Below are 25782 nucleotides of genomic sequence, written 5' to 3'. Positions count from 1 at the left end.
GGGGTTAGCACAGGTATGGCATTGCAGGCAAAAAGGTTTGGGGTCCCACAGTCACCCCCTCTATGAGTGTAAAAGAGATGGCACAGGTTTCCTTAGATCTCTCAGCTTTGCCTGTTTCATTATTTTCAGATTGTCATGCTAAATACCCGACATGGGCACTTTTATCTTCATACACAACTCCTTCACATCTATGAGCATTTTCTGGCATCTATGAGCATTTTCAGCATACAGCTCTAAAAACTTGTTTGTCTCAGTCATCCTTTGAAAATATTAACTAAAAATAAATCTAGAATATAATCTCAAATGAATTTAAATCCTAGGTAAAGCAAAAGCAATTGTTTTACAGCATGTGGCATTTATGCTTCTCTTCCAGTAGATTTTAGTTTATAGATTTGCTATGGTGAACACATTTGTGCTGATTTCCTGATAAACATTTCTGACAGAGGACCTCAGCCACTTACAGCCCTCACATACTAAGCATGAAGCAACACAGGATGATCCCACAGAAGCTCAGTAATATTTTAATTTAAAAATCCATTATAATTGTTCTGGATTCCTTCCTCATGCAAATTCAGTGAAATCAGGGACATGTTTCTATATGATAACAAGTTTCTACCTAGGATGTCATAAAATTCCTCCAATACTTTTTGTTGGAGAGTCTGAATAATCACAAAATGTTGTGATATTGTGATGAAGAGATAAACACCTTTAAAATATATCTAATTGTGAGTATTGTCTCTAAAAACTGTATTTTTATGACAAGATACATTCAGTAAATGCAGCAAATATTCATTCTTACCACAAGACTGCTGTCCAGAGAAAGTCTTTTCCCAAATTCCCTTTTCTGTAGCTGTCTTTTTCTCTCCATAGCTGCAGTTATTTGTTTTCCTTTTGATCGACTAGAAACGTCAGGCCGCTTTCAGCATCACTGGAAGAAAAAAAAATTAAAATATTTAAATGCTTATTTCAATATTCTACTATACAGTTACTGTCTTTCATCATTAACTTTGTAATAACCCAACAGCTAATAACTTTGTGTTTCTAGTAGGCTGTGTTCCAGGAATAAATGTTCTGTGCCAAAAAATCTAAACCCTCCAAACAGAAATATTACCAATATGTTTGGGTCGCTTCTCAAAGACAGAAGGAAAAAAAATAAATCTGCTACAACTGCCTTTAGCATCACACCCATGTTTCCATAGTCTTTTGAACTGGGCAGGGAGCTGAATTTGCAGAGCCAATGAATCACCTGAGGCTGGGCAGGGGGAGGGAAACAGTTTGTTTCACATTAATTGCACTCCTCAGTAAGCCCCGCTTGTTGGCACATCTGTGCTGCTACTGGGATGTACAAATTTTGGACCTAATCCTGAAGAGTTCTAAAAGCTTTCAACTCCCATTATCCTTAACGAGAGACAAACGCCCTCAGCACTTTCCTTACGTTTTTAAGGTCAAAGATTGCGCTGTAGTAATCAGGCAGTCCCACTGCCTGTACAAAACAGCCAAGGAATTCAGCCCATAATGCTACCACAGAGGGAATTAATCTTTCCAGTTTTGTAGGGTTTGGTAATTCCTAGCCAGTGGTTTATACTAAAGCCAAGCCACAGCTTGAAAGTAACAACTACCAGTTCTCTTCCTAAGTGTTCTTGTTGCTATGTGAAAGCTTCAGCTTGTACTTTAACATATGTATTGTTTGTGATGCAGGTATATGGGCAAAGTTAATGAATTTATTCGGGATGTTCAGAAAGTAGTAAAATGGTAACATAAATCAGAATCTAGCCTAAATTAAGGCAGGCAGATATAGAGAACCATGCACAGAAGTTTTCTCTTGCATCTCATAGTGACTGTATTTACTGTATCACAGTCCCAATGACTGAAAAACGAGACATGGAAAAGAAGATGTGTGTGTTTCTGATCCTTTGTGCTTGTTGTGAGCATCACCTTGGGTCACACACCGCCAGGTGATGCACAGATACCTCTGCTGCAGGCTAGCACAGCTGGCATTCCCAAAAGCAGCCTTGCCCATGCCCTCCAGACACATTTGCATGCCTGTGGACAGACTGGGCTTCTCACGCACCTGTGAACGATCCCATCTGTCGCTGTGGGGATATCAAGCGGATAAAACCTTCACAGCTCTTCCCTCAAGCTGACCCCAAATGCTCTGCCACGAGGGCACACAGGAGCCTGAACGTGGGCCAAGCACAGGCTGCCTGCAAGGAGAGCAGGATGCCCCAGGCCCAGCTGCTGGAGCCAGCTGGAATCCAGAGCACTCCCAGAGGCACACTGGGATCATTGGGAATGGCGTGGGCATCACACTGGGGCTGCCCTTTTAAAGCACTTCCTTTAGCCCTGAGTGCCCCAGCTACCAAACCATGCAGTGGTGAATCCAGCCCTCTATTGAACAGCACCTGGTGGTTCCTACACTTGTTTTGTACTTCTGGTTTATGCTCATGCAAGACCAGAATTCAGACTATTTTCTTCCAAACAGATAAATATTAACTTCTCTATATATTCATCTAAGGAACACATGCAATAAGAGCATGTACCTGCAATAGTAGGAAAACCTGTTATTGCACTGTGCTTATTGATGTCTTGTGAGGTTTGTGAAGTTTTCTTCAGGTTTACCTATGAGCCCTTGTTTGCTTTTTTTTGTAGCTCCAACCCTAAAACCACACAAGCTATTTAATTCAGCTAATAAGGAATCTCAATGGTGTGATATCACAAAATTCCTATTGTTCCTTATTAGTGAGCAAAAGAAACACTGCAATAGATTTAAGCAAACACAGCAGCAATGTATTACACAGTTTGTGTGATTAGGCCAGAAATTAGCAAATGAGCTTACGTAATCATTATATCATTCTCCTGAGCATGTATCATGCCTGGAGAGCATGACTTCCACCAAGGGAGACTTTGCTGAGCACAGAACCACTCAGGAATGAGCTACTGAGAGTTACAGCTGGAGCCAGTTATCCCCATGGAAGGTCAAGTACTTAATACCAGTTAAGTGCCTGAAGTTTCTGTCTGCAGGTATTTGGTGGAGCCGCCCCAAATTCTAGTTCAGAAGTAAAAGCGGGAAGGATTATAAAAATTATTCCTATAGTTAATAGGTTGCCCTGGGCACTTGCAGTGCTAGGTACTGTAGCCCTAACTAGCACAGCACAAGGACCTACTCATGTACTGGTGAAGCAACTCCAGACCTGCTGGCTCCACTGCTTTCCCCACACACACCATGAGAGATCCCATCTCTGCACATTACCTGGAGCTGGCTGTCACACATCTATCTCTCTGAAGAGTTAACCACCTAAGGCTAAGCACACAACGTTTTGAATCACGGGTAATTATCAGACAAGATAATACAATACATCACCTGTACCAACATATGTTGATGTCTCAAAGTGCCCATCTCAGGAGGCCTTTAAAGAAAAATGATCAGCAGAGTGAAGCACTTGGGAAAAACAGAACAAGTTTCCATCTTGGAATGGTCATTTTTGTGCATCATACTGCTTGTCACAAAGAAAAAAATAGCCCTCCCATGTAAATCTCTCTTCCTCTGAGACCAAACAAAAGACTAACAAAAACTCTAAATGGAGCTAACACGTCCACTGGGAAGCTAAGCAGAAGAGAACAGCTGTCCAGATGGAACAGTCTTGGAATGCCAAAGTGCTGAGAACCAGCTTGCCCAAACATCAGAAATACTATTTTTGTACTAGCAAGAGAACAGACTGTAGAAATTTACCTGCCTTCCCTGACCAATTTGCTTGTCAATATGTTTACAGCAAAGACCCCAGTGATCAACACTCAGACCCTGATGATCCCATTAACTCAGAGGAACTGTGAACTATTGCAAAGTCACATCTGATTTATGGTGTCTTCACCCGTGCTGCACTCAGACATTTATATTCCTGAATCTTTGGGGGGTCATCTTCCAGTTCTTTCTGTTGCAGGAAATGTTTCTGCTGTAGGACTCTTCCCTAAGGGGAAGTTTATCCATGTTGAGCATATGTGGGCAGGCTTGGTTTAGAGCACTCAGGGATGAAGGCTGCATCCCCAAGAAGTGTATGGGGATCAGTCTAAGAGAATGCAGGTCCCAGATGTTTGCCCGGTGTTTTCATTGAGCTCAGGGCTCAAGGTTTTGGACACAGAGAAAACTCTCAGAGGGAGACCCAAGTGTGATCTTGCTTCAATAGGGTATTGCCCTCACTGCTCAGGAAGCCAGCAAGCCAGAGGCATCAGCTTGATTATCTATCCTAAAGTGCAGTATTTTTAGCACTCAGTACAAGAATGTTCATTATTTCAGGAGATGGCTTGAAAAGTATGCCCTGGAGAAACAGTGTGATTAACACAGAAAAGCACTCTCTAGAATCTATGAGAGAAATTTCTTGGATTACAATACCCTCTTCATTTCTAGTAGTAACAAAGGATGATTGATGTATATTGCTTTAGCTGATGAAAATGTACAACATCAAATTCCTCGGATAAGCATCCAAGATATTTTCAGGCAGTTTGAAGCTGCAGTCACATTTCAACAGTTATGCCAACATATGCCAGCTGGGAGCTAGCATGCAGTATATCTGTTTGGTAACTGGAAAGGGACTGTATTTATTTTTCTCTTACAAACATGTATAAATTTAACAGTTATGACACATGACAAAAATGACACCTCTGCAAACCAGCACTCTTGTTTAAATTCAGGGTAGATGTAAGGCAGCCTCCCCACTCTTGGCTTTGCACAACTTAATGCTGCCAAAAGGCAAAACACCCCTGGGGCAGCAAGGTATTCCCTCTCAGCAGCCAGCTTGTCTTTCCCAGGTGTTAACAAGAGGAGAGGATTTGTGGTTTGTGGAAATCTAACTGTTGGGTAACAGAATGAGGCCAGAGTTACACAGTGATCACCTTTAAATGCTTTTTCTACTCTGTTAGCCCTGCTTGCTTGACAGACAGACTTTAAGACTGAGAGAAAACAAGCAGAACTGGTATCATCCCTCAGCAAAGAGAGTAATATCACCAGGATAGGTCAGGAAGCAGCAATAAGAAAGTAAAGATTGTCATCAAAGCAAATGTTAGAATGAATAGGTAACCTAAAGGTGAAAGATTTTATATCTCATTACCAATCTGTGGAGTGATTCAGTTTCCTAGTAACCTAATTGAATTGAGCCTGTCATTTTGCAGCTGGGTTTCTTTTGCCAGCTCTGGTGTTAACATCAATGTGCATGTGCTGGTGTTTGTTGTGGTCTTTGCAGGGAAGGTATAGTCAATACAGTTTGTCAGGGCCTCCCAGAACTGGAAGGGAAAAAAAGATTCCAGAATTTGAGTTGGTGTTTGTTTAACAGATCAATGTCCAGCTCTATAAAATCACTACATTTATCTTGCTAGGCATAGGCCAGTAAAAATATATTAGGTTTATGCTAGTGAATTTGATTATTTCCCTTGGGTTTTTTTGTTTGTTTTTTTGTTTTTTTTTTTTTTTGTGGGGGGGGTTTCAGGTTTTTTTCCTTCCTCTAATAGCAGAGTATTCAAACCATTCTGCCTAGTCATTAAAAGGCAACTGTGAACATGATTTCATTTCCACACCCTTATCTCTCCCCACCATGGTATTCAGCTTGGTCATGACTGTGACCAAGTGACAAAGCAGAAAATTAATTCCTAAATTCTCCCTTGAGTTGGTGTTTCAAAATTCAATTCTTGGGAAATAGAAAAGCAACATCAGCACTTCTGCAACCTGACACTTAGCTAAATGCCTTTTGTTTTGCCCAGTGTATTTCACAGCAGCACTGTGGGCAGGCCCTGCCTAATGCCAAATACTCCCAGGTATTTGCTGAGGCTGGTCAGCAGTTCATTAGCACTAATGTACATGTCATGCACTCACACCCAGTGGATTAGGTTGCTATTTAGATTAACAAGCTGCATTTTTGCAGACAGGGAAGGAGAATGTGCCATGTGCCAGCATTAATGAGTTAATTTAATTAGAAAAATTCCAATGCAGGAAGCTAAAATCCTTAGATGAGTAGAATATTATAGGAATTACAAGACAGCAAACACAGCATTGCTGTAGCATTCTGCCTATATACCAAGATATTGACTGGCTTTGGAATGTTTTATTAAAAAAATGTGTCCAGTGGTTCTGAAATATCTGGGCAGAATAAAATTCTTTTCCAGTTCTCTCTCTCTCTTTTTTTTTTCCTGTGGAATAATAATTTTCATACACCCCAAATATCTTACAGTCTCTAAAGCTCTTAGAAAGTTTATTGGAACTGTACAGGCAGTGCCCAGAGTCAACTGTGCCCTGCAAGTTGTTTTGTGACCCAAAACACTCCCTAATTCAGTGGTCCTGTAGCTCTGACTGAAAACTTTCCAGCAGTCATGGAATCACAGAATGGCTTGGGTTGAAATGGACCTTAAAGATCATCTTGTTCTGACCCCCTAACATGTGTAGGGATGCCACCCAACTAGACCAAGTTGCTTCAAGCCCCATCCAACCTGGCCTCAAACACTGTTAGGGATGGGGCATCCACAACTGATCCACCACCCTCTGAGTAAAGGATTTCTAACACCTAACACAAAATCTCTCTTCTATTAGTTTGAAATCGTTCCCCCTTGTCCTACCACTATCTGCCCATCATATACCAGGCCATGATAAAGAAGCCCCCCAAAGAAGTGTGGGAAGGGCCAGAGCTAGACAAGGAACCTTCTCATCTTCCACTCTTCCTTGGCAGGGTGTTGGACTAAATGATTTCCTAACTATCCCAAGATTCTTTGATTTTTTTATTATTTTAATGAAGTACAATGACATTGACACACAGCAGTCTATAAAGGGTTGACTCATTTCAGAGCCAAATGATCTCTCCTGCCCTTACCCCATCCCTCATAAGGGAATCAGCAGAGCACATAGGATGGTCTCATGCAATTTCTGACTGGTGATCACTTGCCAGCAAAGAAGAGACTCACTAGCATGTTCTAGAAACACAACATTTGAAAGAAAGCATCCCAGCTCCAAATTCCACCATGTTTCAGCCACAGTTTGCAAAACATATTTACGCTTTCTTCATGCAAAGTAATCTTCCATTTATTCAGCAAACTAAACAACCAGTAAAGCTTTCTATTGCACTGCACTGAGGATTTAAACAAGTTAAGATTAAGGGCTTAAATCCAGAAAACCTATCACTGTGCTCAAAATAATACCAGGAATTTCAATACATGAGAAAATAAAGAATACGGCATTAAAGATGTTATTACTACGACAGCTGTCAAGATGAATTGCATGAGAAGCATTTAAAAGATTTATATCTCAGTATCTCACCAGGTTAATTAAATGGATGCATGCATTCATTTAAGAGGATAAGGTGGGTTGCAGTGACATAAAATGAGAGGGCTCAAGATTATATTCTTTCAGCATTAACAGGAACAGGTCGAACCAATATCATTTCCATATTCTGTAATAAGCATGATTCATCCATTGCCATTTTCAGCTCTCGTTTTCTTTCTGGCAGAAAAAAAAAAAAGACTATGAACATTTATAGACTAACATAATCAAAGCTTTAACCTTTTCAGTGTTTTCTATTTGGATTGGCTGTCCATTTTTATCATAGGATTTCAGGGCCATGCCTCAGGGAGGAGAGCAATCGCCAGTAAATTACACCAAAGAATGTTGAAAGGTCAAAGGATTACCCTTCCCTGTTTGCTTTTATGGGACATATGAAGCATTCATATCATGCAATAAAATTATCATGACAAAAATGGTGAAAGATAAGCAGATAGAATGCATGAATCTGTAGTCAGGACAGCAGGGGAAGAAAAAGGAGACATTATAGTGTTATCATCAATAAAAAACAGATTATGACAATGGTGTTTCTGTATCCTTAGCTTGTGCACTGAAATCAAATCCTTCAGAACACTGTAAGACCTGTAACCAAGACAGAGATATCCTAGCATGACTGAGGCTATTCATGCTGAAGGAAACATTAGATCCAAAGCTCCCATTTCTTGGCTCAGCTTCTAACCACCTATTATTATATATTATTTATTACCAAAAACCATTATAAAATATGTGAAATCGGTTATTATGTGGTAAACACGGACTCCCTTAGTCACTGAGCCTCTTTCAGCAATGCAAGGCTGTTAACCTGCAAAAGGCATGCTCTGAACTCATCAGCAGCTGCCTCTGGGGCTTTCAACACACATTTGCCTCCCCTGGGAACCACAGCTGAGCTTAGTCAGAAATAGTCAGTTCCAGCCACCTGCAGAAGCTGAGCTCCAGGACCTGAGGAAATTTCACTGTTACTGTTCACACACCTACAGGGCTATGTGGTGATTTGAGGCTCAAAAGCAAACACCCCATTTATATCCCGATAAAGACTCCTCTGACATCAACTAGATGTAACCTCTAACCTAGAACATCATTAATGAGGTTAGTTATTTCTCATGGTAAAGTGGCAGGTTGGCAGCAGGGACTCAACAAAAATCTCAAACATTGAATTACAAATCTTCTTTAGAGGCAAGGACATCCAGTTCATCTAATATGTTCCAATATTCAGAAAAATAAATGCAATTAAATCCAGCATCCAAATCAGTTTGATAACTAACTGAAGAATTTAAAACACATAGTCGAATTCTCTATTTTTTTGCTCAGTTTGATTTTTGTTTTCTTCTCATTTTTTCTTTTATTGGTATAAGTCAAAGCACTGTTCACCAAAGTCCAAGAATTTCAGACCTACGTGTAAGATCTGTATCAGGGTCTCTGTTGCAAGCAATGGTGGATTGCCAATTCAGTTTTTGAAACTGGAACTAGGAGCTTTTGAAATGTGCCTAAAGATCCCTCCCTCTCTGAGGCAGATGCACTTCAGTCAGCATCTCTTTTGCCTGCCCATCTGTTGTAATCATGGTCCAGAGGGACCACTAAAAATCATCAGTTCATTGTGTGCACTCCACCCCTCCCACCTGCGTTGCTAAAAGAGATGATGGTGTCTGTGATGGTCACAGTATCCCAAATAAATGCAACTCCTTTTGGTCCTCCTTGCCAGCAGAGATTAAAGGAATAAAAGATCATTTATTTTGTGTGGTATTCCAGCTCAGTGGATATGAAGAATTATTAAACCATCTTAACAAAGTGTTCAGACATCTGGTTTTACTCCTCTGAGCACTGGGTAACACTTCAAAATGTTCGCATGGCTCAAAGGAAAACTCCCTGTAGAAAGTAAGTATTGTAAAAAATGTTTCCTTAGTTACTAGTAACATGTTCAGTATCCAGCTCTGCGTATCCTTAGATAACCAAACTCATTTGCATCAGAGGGAAATGTCAGCGTCTAGGCTGCAGAATTTGCTCCTAATGAATCTGGGGCTTTGTGGGTTGTAACACAGTGTCTCACATTTCACCTTGTTGTACAGACACTCCCAGTGGGCCAGGGGATGTCCTTACATTACAGGCAATAACCTCATGATGAAGGTATTAGTTCAATAACAGCCCAGAAAAGAAGGTGGATCAAGCTCATAATCCCGTTATGTCCTGTGAAAAATAAAGGAAGATAAGCTACAGTGAAATGCCTGCCATCCCTCTGTGACCTGGCAAGGGGCAGCTGAGAAAGGGCTCCACTCTGCCATTTGCATAATGTGAAAATATCTCCTCCTCCACCCCACCATGACTAAAGTCCACCCTGGGGAAGAACAAGAGGGGAAAGAGCACTGATCTCCTCCAGCCAGAGCAGAACTGAGCCCCTGGTTAGAGGGGGTGGACTAACAGGGAGCAAAGCAAGAACACACAGCCCCAGTCAGCTGGGCAGCTCCAGGTGCTGCCCACACAGAACACCACGCATATTTCTATCAGAGAAAAATCATGTGTCACTTATTTTTCTGTGCAAATGCCTTCAGAGCTCTGTAAATCTGTGCAGTCAGGACAGCTACGGGTCCTTGGACTCTGCAGCCATCTCTGCTCACTGCTATGGACAAGACACAAGAGACATGGTACCAGAGCAGAATTTGGAGGTGCTAGAACTAATCTAGCTCCCATAAGGAGCACCGAAATCCTTCAAATGGTTCCCCACCTTTTGAGCCTTTGCAGAAGCTAAAAGACTATTCACATTTCAGCTGACCTTAGGTCACCTAAGGATGACCTGAAAGAATTCAGCTGCAACTCTCATGCATGCTTCAGCAGTGTCTGTACCTCATGGTCACAGCAGAAAGGTGACAGGGTACAACTCAGCTCTACCACCTTCAGGTTTTTTGTGGGATGTATTCTGTACACACTGATGAGAATACATAAAGAAAAACCCCAGGGAGATATCCCAGCCAATATAAGTTCACTTTATTCTTACACAGCAGAGCATGTAGGACTGTGGGATATCAAGAGCATAAAATTGAAAGGAATTGATACACATTGATTGAATCCACCTTCAGCTTATGGCCAAGAAAACTATCAAGGAAACATTAAAAGTGAATGATGTTCTGTCTTCATGCATATTTTCTTAATGGTGACAGAACTCTGCACAGTGTTGGCATACCAAGCAGCCGTCCACCTCTTATCCCTGCAATTTTAGAACAATCTCATCTCTGTTGCTGAATTCAGCCTGAGCCAAAAGGATAGAGACAAACTTTATGGAATTCATACAATTGCAGCAAAGATGATTAAAGTATTGACTTTGGTGGGGAATGAATAACCAGTCCCTTCATAGCAGCTTTAAACAATGACAAAGAGGAGACTAAAATGTCAAGGAATGACCATCCACACAAGTTTGAGGGACATATCCTAACAGTAGGGACAGCAAGAAATTGATTAGGTTTATTGACGGTGGGCTGAAAAGAAATAAAGAAGGGGAAATGATGCTGAGTGGCTGAAGAAATTACCTAAAGTGAAATCCGATGCAGAGAATCAAAGGAACCCTTGTCATATGAAAAAATGGGGCAGGATGAAGTACAAAAAAACCAAAACACTGAAAGTGAGAATATTGCCAGAAGTGAGATGTCCAACAACCCTGATGAGGAAGAAAAGTCTTTTGTCTCAGCATCTCTGTACTTTGCAGTAGTTCATCCACATTAAAGACAATTAAAGGCTTTTGCATTTGAAAAAATGTTACTCTCTCCTTCCTCCCCATGCCATCAGCTGCTGGCAGTGCTTATTCCAGTTCCTCAGTATGAAGACTGTTTGTCACACACTGATTTCTAATTTCTCCATCTGCCAGAAATGCAATAAAAATGTAAATTAAAAAAAAAATAATGAATTTTCTACTTAAAAGGTTCATAGATCTTCTATGTTTTATATGATTCTCTCAGTCTTTAGCTCACCTGTGCTCATCTACCAAGTGAAATGTCAGTGCCAATAGAGACTGCCATTACAGATAATAATTCAACACTCTGAGATTATGGATACAATACTATCCAGAAAATATTAGAAAGAAATGAGCTATACTATTAGGATTCCTTAATCTCTCTCTCAAGCATCTGTCCATTTTGAATGCAAAATCAAAACAGTCCAACTAAAAAGAAAAAAACAAAACAAAAGAACACAAACCAAACCAAAACTACTGGCAATTTTTAAGTCAGTTTTTCACTAAAATCTGAAAGATGTCTTTGCTTTTAGAAACAACAGTTGGGCTGGCACAGAATTTTTCAACCATTTTTTTTCTATAGAATTCATGTAATGACTCCAAGTGGAGAATTTTACCTAGATTATTTCTTGGAAGTAATGCTATGCAGATTCAAATAAAGCCTTTAAGTGTATAGCTTATGCACCTCTCTAGACTTGCAATAACCAAAGTTATTCAATATTTCTATTTAGCTCAAAATTCAGCTGGGAAATAAAAAGTATTATTAGTATGGAAAAGTGTTAATACACTTGCATGTTCTAAATGACCCACTGTGAATTTGAAGACTAAATATAACCTTTAAAAGTTTGGGGTTTTTTCTATATAAGGTTTACTAATTCAGAGTGGATTGGAAAAAAACCTGTTTTGAGTGTAAGCAAGGAAGAAAAGGATATGCTTGGTTCATTTCAGGTAAACCCTAAGTGTTTGCCCATATTTTGAGTTGGAGATTTAGAAAATTCAGTGACTTCTCCTGTCTCTGTTTCTCCACTGCCCTGTGAAGGTAGTAGTATATGTGTCATTTCCTGAATAAATCCTCTTTGTCAAAGATTTTAATAGTGAAACTTTCTATTAGTGCTACTTCTCTGTGTCATTACTCTTCTCTATCTACCAGATGTGCACATCACTATAAACTCAAACAGGAGAATAATCCTCTCTCCAAACCCTGCTCTGTGCAGTGGAAGACACTCAGTTCTCATTCACATCTTTGCTGTTCTGTCAAAATTAATTTGATGGGAGAAATTCAGCTAGAACTGAATTAAAGCCAGCAAAGAAAAGATTCTGCCACCAAAAGCAGCTACATAGGTGAGACAGATATCCTCTACTCCCTCCACAGATTTAAACCCATTTTCCCTGCAGGGGAAACTAGGAAGCATTAAAGCAGCATTAAAAAAAATAATTAGGGCAGGCCCATATTTTTCTTTAATAGTGGAGGAATTAAGCAGGTTGCTGCAGTCTTTAGTGCTGTTCATGTTTGATTTTTCTTGCTGGCTCACATTAATATTACCTGCAGCTATTGGAGAGAAGAGAAACTCTGAATGGGACTCCAGGAAAGGGAAGAAAAAAGAAAAGAAGAAGCCAGGTGGGGCCTTCATGGGACTTCTTGCCTAAAGGTGTGCCCTAAATACACACATCTTTCGCCCCTTCTTGGATGAGGATCCTGTGAGTTAAATCTCTGCTTCTGCTTTGCCTCACGGCTGGCTGAGCCATCAGAACTGTAAACTCTTGAACTCTGCATCCAAGCTCAGAATCCCCAGTAACACATGGGATCCAACCCTGGAATTCAGGGGAAGAGGAATAAGGAAAACAGGTAAAGCATAATTAGTTTTCAAGCGAGCAGCCAGTGGGTAAAAGGGACATTTCAGTGTTTTTCTGGGGAGACAGGACCCATCAGTAAGATTTGCTCCCTGCTAGGAGCAAGGAAAACTCTGCCTAGGGTTTGTGGCTGTGTACCTTACAAACCATTCTGATCCCAGGCCTGCACCCAAAACTATCATCTAAGTGATAAATTCTTGGCAATGTCTTATGAAAGTTTTTCCTTGCCACAGAAGAATTTTCTGGTATTCAAAAAGAAAAGTAACTCACTTGATTAAAGACAAATTGGTAACTATAAATGACAGAACTGGCTTGTCATGAACATCAAGATGCATTCCCAATCAATAGCATCAGGACAGAACTGCAGCTTAAGGGAAGGAATTTACTAGTTTTAGCAAAGTACATCATTAAATTCTAGAAAAGTCTACAGATTCTTAAGCAGAGAGACAAGCAGAGGCCTTGTAGATTGTGCTACCCTTGCCAGTCTTTTGGTGGTCTCTTTCATTTACTGCGCAATCTCAAAATCCAGATGAAGATATTGGTCTCAAAAGTAAGAGCTAGCAGGCAGTGACATAACAGAGAGCTGGCTATTAAAATGTTACACCAGGTTTCATTTTAATGCTTTCCTTCATAGCAGCAGGTGTAAAAAATCCTTAATGACTTGGCTGAACTTTTAGTATTTTCTAAGTTTTTCTCATATGTAACTGCAATGAGAACCTGGGCCTTTTACCTCCAGCATAATATGGGCATTAGACAGTTTTCATTATTGATAATTGGGATTTTAGCATTTTGCCTCTGGATTAGTGTTTCAAACTCAGATAAGATTGATATTGAATAAAAGTGATTTCCATCAGCTGGCTGGCTGCTCAGTGACCTCTAAGAAATATTACAAGTTGGTAGTAGACAGGTGTCTATATGATTAAAATACACTTTGCAAGCACAGTTGGCACCCTGGAATTTTCTTATTAAGAATCTATAATCTGCTCCCCCCAGCTCATAAATTCAAAGTATTCAGGGGCACAGAGATGTCATTTAAAGACAAGGGGGAATACAGTGTTCTTTGCTAATCTCACAAACAAAGTACCTCTGTTTCTAGAGCAGTTTTGAGTCCCTGGACAAATGTTTTTGTGCACTGCAAAGATTATCAATCACACTATTAAAATTCATTAATTACACATTAGGTACCAGCATTAAAAACCAAATAAAAACCAAAAGTACTGCAGGTTCTCTATCAAAATCTCACAGCCAGCACCATGTATGGTGTTCTCTGTAAAGAGAAGAATACACACAGCACCAACAAAATAGAATGGGACAGGGTGTCCCACATATGCATGAACCAACAATAATTGAATCAATAATCCCAGACATCCACAGAGAGCTCAAGTATTTTTGGTAGTAAAAAATGCTAAAATGCTTTTGGCCAGAGAAGGTGAACCCAACCTCAAAAAGAGGTGCTTCTCTGGCTAGGAATCAAGGAAACAGCTTTGTGTTTGAGGAGGATTTGGGGGATGAGCTGGGGAAACATCACAATACTTTAAGTCTTTTGAATAACCCAGCCCATAATTCAAACCTTTAACCTGTTTCTCTTTAACCCATTAAGAGATTTTGTCTGAGAACATGTGACAAAATATTTTTCATTCATTTTCTTTCTTGTTGCACCAGTTTGGAGCAAAGCAAGTCAAAGCCCTTCAGGCTTAGACCTTGGGACAGATGCAGCTCCACAGAACTGAGACTTCCCAAGACAACCATGGAAGCTTTTGTAGACTTATCATTTATTCACATCTGTGTTAGTGAAGGAAGTAGGAAAACCTTGTACAGAATCCAAACAGGGAAGGAACACTTTGGTAGAATCAATTCCCAGTGCAAGATGTGTTACCCCTCTGAAGAGGAACATTGTTTGGTCTGGTCCTGTTCAAGATGCCATAAGATTTATAAGAACATAAAACAACAGTTGCTAAGTTAGCACTGTTGTGCTGTAGGGGAAGGACTATGGATCCATCCAAGAACAGAGCCCCCACCTCAACATGGGAACAAAACACAGACAAGATTAATTAGCCCAATAACAAAATAATCTTAATTTTGTGAAAAGGTGAGAGAGATGAACCTCATTAAAAAAACCTACAGTTTTCTAATGGTCCTACTAGGAAAGTCTTACTAGAAAATTCCTCCTAGGAATTTTCTTCCTAAACTGATTTTATCAGCTACTAATTTCCTCTGCAAGTGGCAACTGAAATATAGGGACAAAACCACTGCTAAGCAACTCAGCATTTACCCCTCCAGCCTTCAGTTTAAATCCATTAAAATGAGTCTGCATTTCACATATGTTTTAGATGGAGTGGTTAAAAGGAAGAGGAAGATCAGGAACGTGTGCAAAGCAAGTATTCATGCACCTGTTTTTAACACATTTCTGTCACATTGCCCAGCAGAATAGCAATAACCTGTTCAAACTGAGCCACAATCACAAAAAGTTAAAAACTGAAGACAGCACTGTTAACAAATTGCAGATGCATGAGCCTCATCCAGAAAGACCTCACAAATCAGCAATGAGAGGAAGAGAGAGCAAATCATGCAGAAACTATTTAATCAATGAGTAAAGACAATTATAACATCTGTTAATCTTTTGTGTAGGTTATAATTAGATGCTGAGGAGGAGTAGCCTTTAAGGGGGAGGCAGTGAATCCTTTAACATCTGCTAGAAGGGCAAACACTGTGCAATAAATGACTTTAAATGCAATCAGCAAAATGAGAGCTGAGCAGAGTTCACAAAAGGCCTGTATAAAAGATTGAGGATAACAAAATATTTTGCCAAAGGTCAACTCCTGCAGCACTACAGCCTGAATAATGAGTTCTAGTTTATAGGCCACATCAAAAGCAAACGTGATTGTACCTCTGAAAAACAATTCTTTTCTCATTTGTGTCATTATAGCAAAAGCACATGCTGCTGCTGTATATCACGTCAGCTTAATGACTTATTAGGGCTCTATCTATCAACCTTGAACAATTCAGAATAAACAGGTAGGTGTGATGTATTTTGAAGGCCAGAATTCAGTCTGATTACACTGACACAGAACTGTGTCGCACTGTAAAAGTGATGTGATTCTGATTTTAAATAATTAATCATTCAATAGCTTCTAAAAGATCTAATTATTTACTCATTTTGCTGTTGAAAACAACCATATGGTCTAAGCTGTTCCTCACTGAAAATGTGAGTCCAAGAGGGAGGTGTTTTATCCAGTTTAACACGGCCCTCTACTGGCAAAATAACCCCCCAAAATCTTAACACAATGTACCATTTCATCAGATCACTTCAGAGCAGCAGAAAAGATCCTACATTTTACAGCAGTCACATCAAATCTTACAAGATAGGGTAGAGCAGAGTTTTAGGACTTTGCATAAATTAAGTCATCACTTAATCTCTCCAGAATTCCCTTGAGGAGAGCATTACTTCCCACCAGATGCAGCTCTGGCCATCAACAGAGCACTGAAAAAACAAGTCAAGTGCTCATATCTAGAGGAGTAAGTAATTTTAGAAACAAATGCAATCCTTCTACTTGTGTCAAGTTGTGCTGTGTTCCTCAAGAATTGCCACTGATTCCCCACAGGACTGATGCACAATGTGATTTCAGTTTGCACTATTAGGTAATATTTAGTATAGGCAAAACAAGCATAATAGAGCCCAGCTGCCAAAAGGATACTGTTTGAAACACAAATGCTAACTACCACCAAAAGCAACTTCACTGCAAAAGAATTCCTTCTTTTCTCCACCATTGCTGAAAATCCACAGTGGTGATTCAATACAGCTTCAATCAAAGTGAAGCAGACAATGAAATTTGCCTGTGTTGTTGCATGTGGTAATTAACTCTTCCTTTTTGTATTATGTCTGAGCAACAAAGAAACAAAAGACGCGGTAAAGTATTGAATTTAACAATTTAGATAACGATGAATTATAATAATCAATTAGCATTGTCAAAGAAAATAATTTGTGACATGCATTTGATTCTGTCCAGACCTATTGTGTGCACACACTATCCAAGGCTGGTTTGGCTCTGGAAACAAATGGGATTGTCCTGTGGAAAGCTTATCAAACATGCAGTTTAACAGTGGCATTTGTTCTTGCTGTGTGTCAATATTAATAGGCCATAGGCAACATAATTTTTATCCACTGCTTTATAATCCAACCTGCTTTTCAGGGCCTGCCTCATTCACAGCCCACAGGCAATGTCACAGCCCGTTTCCAGAAGCCATTGCCACTGTACAAACCCCGTTTATCTGATCCACCTCAGTGCCAAGCAATGGGCACAAAAAAGATTTCTCAGTGTTTTTCACATCATAGCTATCTAACTTTTCATCCTGAAAACATCATGACTAATTCATGTAACCATCAGGGGAAACCTAATGTGATTCAGGTTCCTGCATGCTGCACAAGCAGTATCAGAAAACATTACAGAACAGCGAATTACAAGTGTTAATGGCTCATGTTCTATTTACATTGTACATTTATCCTGTTTCAGTAATAAAACAGCATATTACATGCTTTAACATCTGAAGGTGTTCTGGCAGCTTTGGCATGGATTTTTCCCCAGCATCACTGCGGTCCTGCCAGAAGCTGAGCACGTGCAGAGCCACACAGGAGCTGCAGAGCATCCTGCTGCATTTGGCCCTGGCTGCACCGAGCTGAGCCCCCCAGCCAGCTGAGATTCCCTCTGACACCTTTGTTCCCTGCCTTTTATCCAGCCCCAATCCCACTTGTCAGATGATTACAGGCTGGAGTCTGCTCTTATTCCATTCCTTTTCAGACGGTGAGAAAGCCCAAAGAATTGACATTCTCTTGGCGATTGTCCCTCTTAATGCCATCCCAGAATATTATCAGATTATACTCAGTATCTTTGGGCAGATTTCTCAGGAAAAATCCAACCAGGGGATCCCTTGGCTGAAAAGTGAGCTCAATCTAATATCCTAATTTGCCACATTGGTATATAAGAAAGAAAATGTAAATGTGAGAAGGAAAATGCAAAAGAGGAAAATGAAAATTGGATGCCCACGGGCTCATCAGGTTTTGAGTGTCTGCTTCTGCTTTTAAGGGAATTATCTGAAGATTAGCTCATGACTAAAGTGGAATTGTACCCTCCTGCTTTGCATTTACTGGGGCAGGATTTCTACTTTCATAAATCTAAACCCCCTAAACACTTATACACAATTCATGCACAAAACAATACCATGGGAACCCATGAAGTTTTCTTTAAAAGCAGTAAAATTCACATTAGAATTTGCATTTAAAATTAAAGAAGAGAAGGATAACTGGAACCTGAGTAGGGATTTTTAATCTCACTTTGTCCTAATTATTCTTAAGATTTCAAAGGCTTTTTATTTGCCAACAATACCTTTGTAAACTTTGCATATACGCAATCTATACAAGTATACAAAGAGATCTATACAATCTCTTTGTATATTTGCCAACAATATAAAATAAACTTTGCAAGTGTAAATAATCAGTTTACAAGATCATCTTTACTGGCGGCAAGGAGACAGAGGAAAGGAAAGATTTGCTCTCAGGAGTCACTGGTAGGGATCAAACCCTTTCTATCTGCCTAAAGCAAAGCATCTATCACAACTCTCTGCTCTTCACTCCTGCACTTGGTGGACGTTTCTGAGCTACAAAAGCATCTTTTAAAGACCATATAACAATTTTTAATATTATTTCTGAAAAAATGAGGATGAACACCTGAGGAATAAAAATATGCTCTTATTTACACACCCATTTGAAACACCAAAATCCTTTGCCATTCCCATGGTATTAATGCAGAGCTAAATTTAGGCTGGTTCCCTCCACCCCCAGGAGAATATGCTTCCATTGCACAGACAGAACAACAGCTCCTGAATTGCACAGTATCTCCACATGCCAAGCCACATTATAGCATCAAAAAAGAAGAGCTGGACAGTTTTGATCTGCTGTAGAAACAGGGTCACTTGAGAGGGGCATCTGCAGTTGTGGCCCCTCTGACCTTAATAAGAAGTCCCAAAAAATCTGTTGCTGGGTGAGACCGAGAGGCCTTGCAAATAAAGTCAGTAGCAAGCAAAACAAACCACAATAAATAGTATAATTCATGAGGAATCCTTCAATTCCTATCTGACTGATTTGTACTGACTTACCCTCATACACTTGCCAATCATAATTTTCTCATTTCAGTCCTCAGAAATGTGCTTTGTCTTCACAAAGACAGATCATTAAACAGAGGTAAACAGAAATAAAAAGTTCCTCGTACACAGTACTGGAATTAGGTTACATCCTAGAAAAAGTCTCTACAACTGAAATTACAGTAATTTAGAATGGGCTTCTGGTGAAAGATTGAAATGAGAAGCAAGAGACCTAGGGTTTGTTACCAGCTTTTGAAGTGGGTAAACTATATTTTAATAAACCACATCTATGGACCAGTTTATTCCTCTGTCAAACACAGATAATTCCATGCCAACCACAGCTAGTTGTCCTGAAAATTAGTTAATCCCTGGTCAGAAACAGAGGTGTGTCCCACAAACAGCAGGCAGCACAAAGTTTTTTCATAGCAGCTACCAGAATGGTAGTTTTTCTACTCTGATATTTCAGGATGTGATGTGATTCCTAACATAAACACCCAAAACAAAAATTACAGTTTCTCATATAACTGAGAATTCATTCTATCCAAAAGGTATCACATTTCAAAGCACTGTATGATTCTCTCTTTTAAACTTATACACCTCCAGAACTTGAACAGGAGCTAAAAGTGAAAAATAATCAGGTTGTGTTTGAAATAAATGCCTGCATAAGAAACAAAACAATTTTTAAATAAATCCGTACTAAAAAATACAAGAAATTTATATTAAAAATTCAAATATTGAAATGAATATATTCAAATATAAGAATATTCAAATAAAAATAATTAAATTACAAGAGAACAATCTTCAGACTGTCCAGGTTTTGTTCAGTTAATGACAGCACTCAGGAGACTTTTAAGAATCCTAAAGTTTCATCACTTAAATTAAGAGAGAGCCACTTCAGTGCAATCTCATACAAACAAAAGCCAGAATGAAGTTTTCATTTGTCCTGAACCGCAGTCAGATGCATGGCTGTAATTACTCCTAACAACTACATACTTGCCGCTCTTTTAATTAAAACAAAACTACAAATAGCAACGCTGACACACTCCTAGAGAAAATAAGCTTTACAGAGATGATAAAAACACCAAAACAGCAAAAGCCTTACTTGCAGCAGCTCAGTCAAAACATGCCAGCCCTGGAGGACTCAGAACCGTAAGAAGTCTTTGCAGTCCAGAAATTCTCTTGAGTTTATCCAGTGTTTATTTACCAAGCTTTAAAAGTCTGTGGTTAGAAGAACAGAGTTAGCTTTCTACACCCTGCACAGCACCAAAGCCCTTCAGTAACAGCAGACATGAAGTTTGCTGATAGTTGGGTTTGCTGCTGCTGTGTAGTTGCTCAGTACTTGTAAATACAAGCTCTGTGGACAAAGTCCCAAATGACATCACAGGCAGCTGCTTATTGTTGAGTCTTTATTAACCGACTGTCAAAAAAAGAAAAGCGAGGAGGAAAGAAAAGCCCAAACTATCTTCCCTGCAGCACAATTTGCATCTTAGTAGGAGTTGCAGTGCTACACATATAAATACTTCTGTTTACCCAACTGATGTTTTTCTAGAATGAATTAACAGAGTTTGCAGGCAAAGCAAAAAAGTAAGAAAAACTTAAACAGCTTCACCACGTGAAGAGCACAGGGAGAAAAAAAAAAAAGGAAAAAAAAAGAAAACACCAACGCTGCCTTTTTCACAATTTAGCACTGAATTCTCCTAATTCTTTTGTGTATTTAATAATAGGGGTACAAACCTGCCTGGATCTTAAAGCACAGAGCAGAGAACTTCAGTATGTTGAAATAAAAGTTTCAACTCATTCCAAACTTGAAAAGTTACAGAATTACAAACTATGGTCTTTGCAAGACTTAAAGACAGCTCAACTTCAGTAACAGCACACTTCGAAGAAAACCCTCTTACTTTCCAAAGATGAAAATACAAGAAAGCAAGAAACAGCATCAAACATGGTTATTCACAAGGTGCTAAGGGCACAAATACTGACCTTGCCTTCTCAGAGGGGAGGTGCGAGCCTAAGCAGCACTCTGGGGCTCAAACACACTCAGCTCCCAGCCAGGCACGGGGTACTCACTGGAGAACGAGTCCAGCTCCTAATCTGAATCTCTGTCACAGAGTTCCTGCTGAAAGAGAGGGGCTGGGACTCTGTGCCTCGATCTCTCAGAAGTCACTCCTTTCAAGTCAGAACTTCAAACGCCGAAAGAGCAGCAGCAAGGCTTGTGACAGACTGAGCTCTCTTATCTGTGCACGTTTCCACACGAAGAGGTTCAATATTGGAAACACCTGGCCACTCACATCCAAATACCCTAAACTGCTCCACAAACAACAAAACAAGCGAAACTTGAGCTCAGGGATGAGCGGAAGCCAAGTTTTTGCTGCTTTTTTAATTGCTACACATAAAAGCCTCAACCCAAATTCTGCCTGTATTTACAGAGAGAAAACCAATCTTGGGTCAGATCCTCAGCTGCTGTAAATCAGGCTAGATGCAATTACACACCTGAACAAGAGCAGTCAGCTGCAAGCTAAAATCCTGCTTTTTGCCTGAAAGAGTGCCATTAAAAACATTTGTGTGACCTTAATAACAGAGTGCCTGGTTTTCTTGGTGCTTGCCCTGAGTGGCAGCAATACCCTGCTGGCACGGTGGTGCTGAACTCATTGCAACTGCTCATGCAGGCAATTGCTACCCCTGCCATTTGCTGTCTCTAAAATATAAGTTTGTACTTTTGATGGAGCTCTTTTGTAAATCCCCTGCATTTATTCCTGTGGCTAATCAGCCTTTAGCACATGAGAAACACCATACTGTGTAACTCTGGGTTATATTTACCTCCTTGGCTCAAACACACAGGGCTGTGTTCCTCTTCTCTTGCACACAGCAAGGTATCTTTCTCATTAAGAGCTTGCCAGTCTGATCTAGGAAGTCTTCAAAATACTGTGAGGATGAAGTGGGCTGTGGGAGTAATAACTACTAACACATCATATTGAATCAGATCAATTTCAAACCATAGAGCTTTAGTTACAGCTTCACAAGGGCCATTTAAGCAAACATGAACAAGGCCCTGTGCTTGCATACACATTTCCAGAAGGCTTCAGCTCTTTCCATGAGAAACAAGCCCATAAGATCAGCAGAAGGGTTAGATTTTGGTTAAACCTGTCACAGATTAATAGTGTGATTTCTCAGACAAAGGATGAAATTAATTTTTTCTCCTGCCGTTAGTAGTTATAACATTTCAAAACACATTGATGTTTACACAGAAGCTCTCTTGATGACCAAACTGGTTTTCTCTGAGACACTAATTCAGACAAACACGTGTAGAAGAAAGGAAGAGACTATACAGTCATAAAAGAAGGAAACCACTAGTTTAATTGAAAAAGCCAAGTGCTTAATGAAATAAAAAAGGACGAGCCTTAAGGAAAATTGCAGCCTGTTCCCAAGAAAAATTTATATTATTTAGCAAAAGTTAGCACTTACTTTATTTCCTAGGGTATGTTAATGCATCTCCAGGCTAAGCACACCTGAGTGAGCAGGACCAGGACGGCACACACACAACTCACATGTCTCTGGTCAGGCAGCACTGCAGAGGAACTGACTTGAGTTGCCTGAAAGCAATTTTTCTGACTTTTTCAGAAGTGTGATTATTGTAAAAATAAATGCACAGCAAAACAAGTACTGAGATCTGTGGGTTTAACCAGCGAGTTATTCTTCCCAAGAGGAGAATTGCCATGAGGGTGGACAAACAGATTTTGCATTCTTCAAATTACAGCACTTATTAAGGGAGTGGCCATTAGCTCACCCTGTCAGTGCACTTATCCATCTAATTTCTATTCTAAGTCATAAGATATAGCTGCTGGCTGTGCAGATACCACTTATTTTTGGCAGGAATGCCATGAATTTTGGTAGAACAAAATTAACAGCAGAATTCAGTCCTTGACTAGCTGCAGGTTGAGTGGAAAGATTAAGAAGTCAAAGTCATGGGCAGCAGTCATTGCTCCTGGCCTGATGTGCAGTAGGCTGAGCTGATTCTTTTATCTGAGGAAATAATTCAGCTTTCTACTGCCTCATTTTTGATGAGCAGACAGGTAAGATGAGACTTCACAAACTGATCTAAGGGCACACAGATATTAGGAGAGCTTGTCAATTAACCTCTCACAGTATGGCCAGGATCTCTTAAAGACCCCATGTCTCATAGTAACACAAAATCCATGCTACTTAAGGTTCGCTATCCACATTTTGTCTTTACTTTGTTATTAACTTAAAAAGTTCCTCCTCACTGAAGAATCCAAAACAAGGACATCTTCTTGGAAAATGCACTAATTGGCTGGGATTAAGTCACCTAAACTGCACTTTTACTGAAGCATGCCAGAATCCCTGAACTTGTGATGTGCTTGCACACTTCTAACCAGCTCAGGAGCAGAAAACAGCTTGGACCAGGTGTCTCAAGGTTCAGTCTCTCACCACAGACCCCTAAAGCTGCAGCAGAGGTGCCCCACAGCCTGAAGAGTTAAAAGGCAGGTGGGAAGAGCTAAGAGCTTTTTCCCTGAGAGATTTCCCAGAGTCCTGAGAGTTCTGTATGGTTCAGTGCAGCCTCAGCCAGCCAACCCATGTAAAACTCTTGTTTTACTCTCTAACCACTGCTGGGGCAAGGACAGACAAGCTGACAGGCTGAAGAGCAGTTTAATGTAGGGTAACATTGCAGGATGTTAAAATCTCAACAGATTGTAATATGGTAGAATAAAAAATCCTTATCTCTTATATTTTAGTCCCACAGTAAATACTTAGATCACTGGAGTACAAATTTAAAAATAAAAACAACAAGTTAAACAAATTGTTGGCTGCAGAATTTGCCCTCTCTGGAGTTGCACATGGTTGGAGGTGTTGAGCTGGTTCCTAAAATATCATGGAAATTTCTCCAGTGTACTGAAGAGCAAAATGTTCTCTGAAAATTGGCTATTATGCTCACTTTTTACCAACACAGCTATGTCCTACAAAACATGGGCCTACAAGAACGTGAGGTGTCACAAGTTAACACAGTAAACACTTTCCTGGAGTAACTGGCCAAGCAGATAAACAACTGGCAAGTTGAAAAAAGTAGAGAGAATAAAAGGAAGGGTGTGAGGGCAGTATATGAATCTCCTCAGATACTCACTGTCAAAAACTGGCCTTCAGTTGAAGCAGTTTGGTTGGCTGGTAAGCTTTTGATCACAATGATAATTTGGTTTTTAACCTTGCTAGGTGATTTTTTCAAAGCTTTTTACTTCCCCTGCATGTCAAGAATAGGGAAAAGGTCCTTAGCAAAGGCAGGTTTTACTGCTGGAACAAACAATAGCTCTCTCTTCTGTCACATTTATGTATTTAAGCTTCAGAGAAAGCAGCAAATAGCATATAACAACAGTAACTCTGTTCAGATTGGCCATTCTGCTGCATCAGGGTTGGAGATATCATCAGTCCTAGCCAGTTGTGCTCTCCATTCCTGGCACTGCCATGCTGCCCTCTCCAAGAGCTTCCAGACAGCTTCTGTAACAACCTGTCCGCTCCTCAGCCCCTGTCACTGCAGTTAAAAAATATTATATTCTACCTCCTGGAAGGGCACCTTTATATGGAAACCTTTACTCACATCCCACACTATGGGAAATCCTGTCCAGAAGTGTCAGGATGAAGCCTTGACATCCAATTCTGACACATAGGAAAAAGAAAGTCTAAAATGAAATGTTTAATCTAGCCTTTTCAGATGAGCTGAGAGCTAAAATGAGCATATATGATTGCTCCTGCCACAGCAGTGATTTGCAATCAATTTCTAAATCATTTTCAGTTCCATAATTTTTGCTTCAGTAGAATTCTATGAAAGGCATTCATTGGAGAAAATTGATGGGATGTCTTTAAAGGACATTGCCTTTCACTACAAATTGCCTCATTGTAAAAGACGATATTAAGCAAATCATAAAAAGTTTGTTTTGAGCGTTTGCCACTTGAAACTGGAATCAGTGTGAAGAAGCTGAATTTTTGAACTACAAGGGAACTCATAAATATTGTAAATATAATTACAAAATAGAAGCACATAGGACTGGCTCTCCTTAATTCCATAGCTTTAAGTCATTATTCCTTCTTTGCCTTTCCTGTTGTTTCTGGAATCAAACAATTGATTCAACCACCAGTGACCTTATCCGGAATTAATTGAAATCAATGGCATTAGTGGATTCTGGAGCAGGCCCAAAACCAATGCATGTTGAAGGGCTTTTTATATCCTTAATCACACCAGTAAGCCTCTGCAAATGCAGATTCCAGTGGATCCAACCATTAAATCAGTCCTGCAGTGTTTAACTTCACATATGGACAGAGGTCCCTGCTGGATATTGAAAGTGGTCTCTATTATGAGGACAAGGTTATTCCCATAATCTATTCCTGATGAAAGCATGCATTTGCCCAGGTGTCAGTGATCCAGCAGGGCTGGCAGCTGATGGCAAGGCTGACTGATTTGCTCTCTGCTGCTGCCTCCTCGGACGTGTCGCAGTGTGTCAGCAGCAGAGGTAGCGCCTTGTGAAACACACATTCCTCTGATGCAAGCATCTGGCTTCTTGGCAGCCAAGTCGTGACAGGTTCTGCAGCAGCTGGGATGGCCCCATGCTCTTTCAGATGGTTAAATAGTCTTGTTTTTCAGCCTAGCTGTTTGTTTTCCTGCTGCACTCCTGGATGGAAGCCCATTGGCCCTTTTAATCAATGAGCTGGCCGTTGGGTGGGAGTAATCAGCCACATTTCTGTGCATGTCAGAGCAGAGGTTTTG

At 40.1% G+C, this 25782-nt stretch overlaps 1 long non-coding RNA gene across 5 annotated transcripts in view; it reads right to left on the bottom strand.

Annotated features, from left to right (window-relative positions):
- Window positions 1-878: 878 nt before the first annotated feature.
- The window catches only part of LOC141730425 (uncharacterized), a 101518-nt gene continuing 76614 nt past the window's right edge, over window positions 879-25782 (bottom strand). For 3 of the 5 annotated variants that reach the window (XR_012581909.1, XR_012581906.1, XR_012581911.1), the window contains one exon: window positions 7293-7474. This is a non-coding gene — a long non-coding RNA (uncharacterized LOC141730425). Of the gene's footprint in view, window positions 929-7292; window positions 7475-25782 lie in introns of those variants that run through there. The other 2 variants (XR_012581907.1, XR_012581910.1) reach the window with 2 other exon arrangements.

The sequence above is a fragment of the Zonotrichia albicollis genome, chromosome 10 (genome assembly GCF_047830755.1).
Source record: "Zonotrichia albicollis isolate bZonAlb1 chromosome 10, bZonAlb1.hap1, whole genome shotgun sequence".
NCBI lineage: Eukaryota > Metazoa > Chordata > Aves > Passeriformes > Passerellidae > Zonotrichia > Zonotrichia albicollis.
The sequence above is the reverse complement of the archived record's forward strand: the minus strand, read 5'-3'. Positions and strand labels throughout refer to the sequence as shown.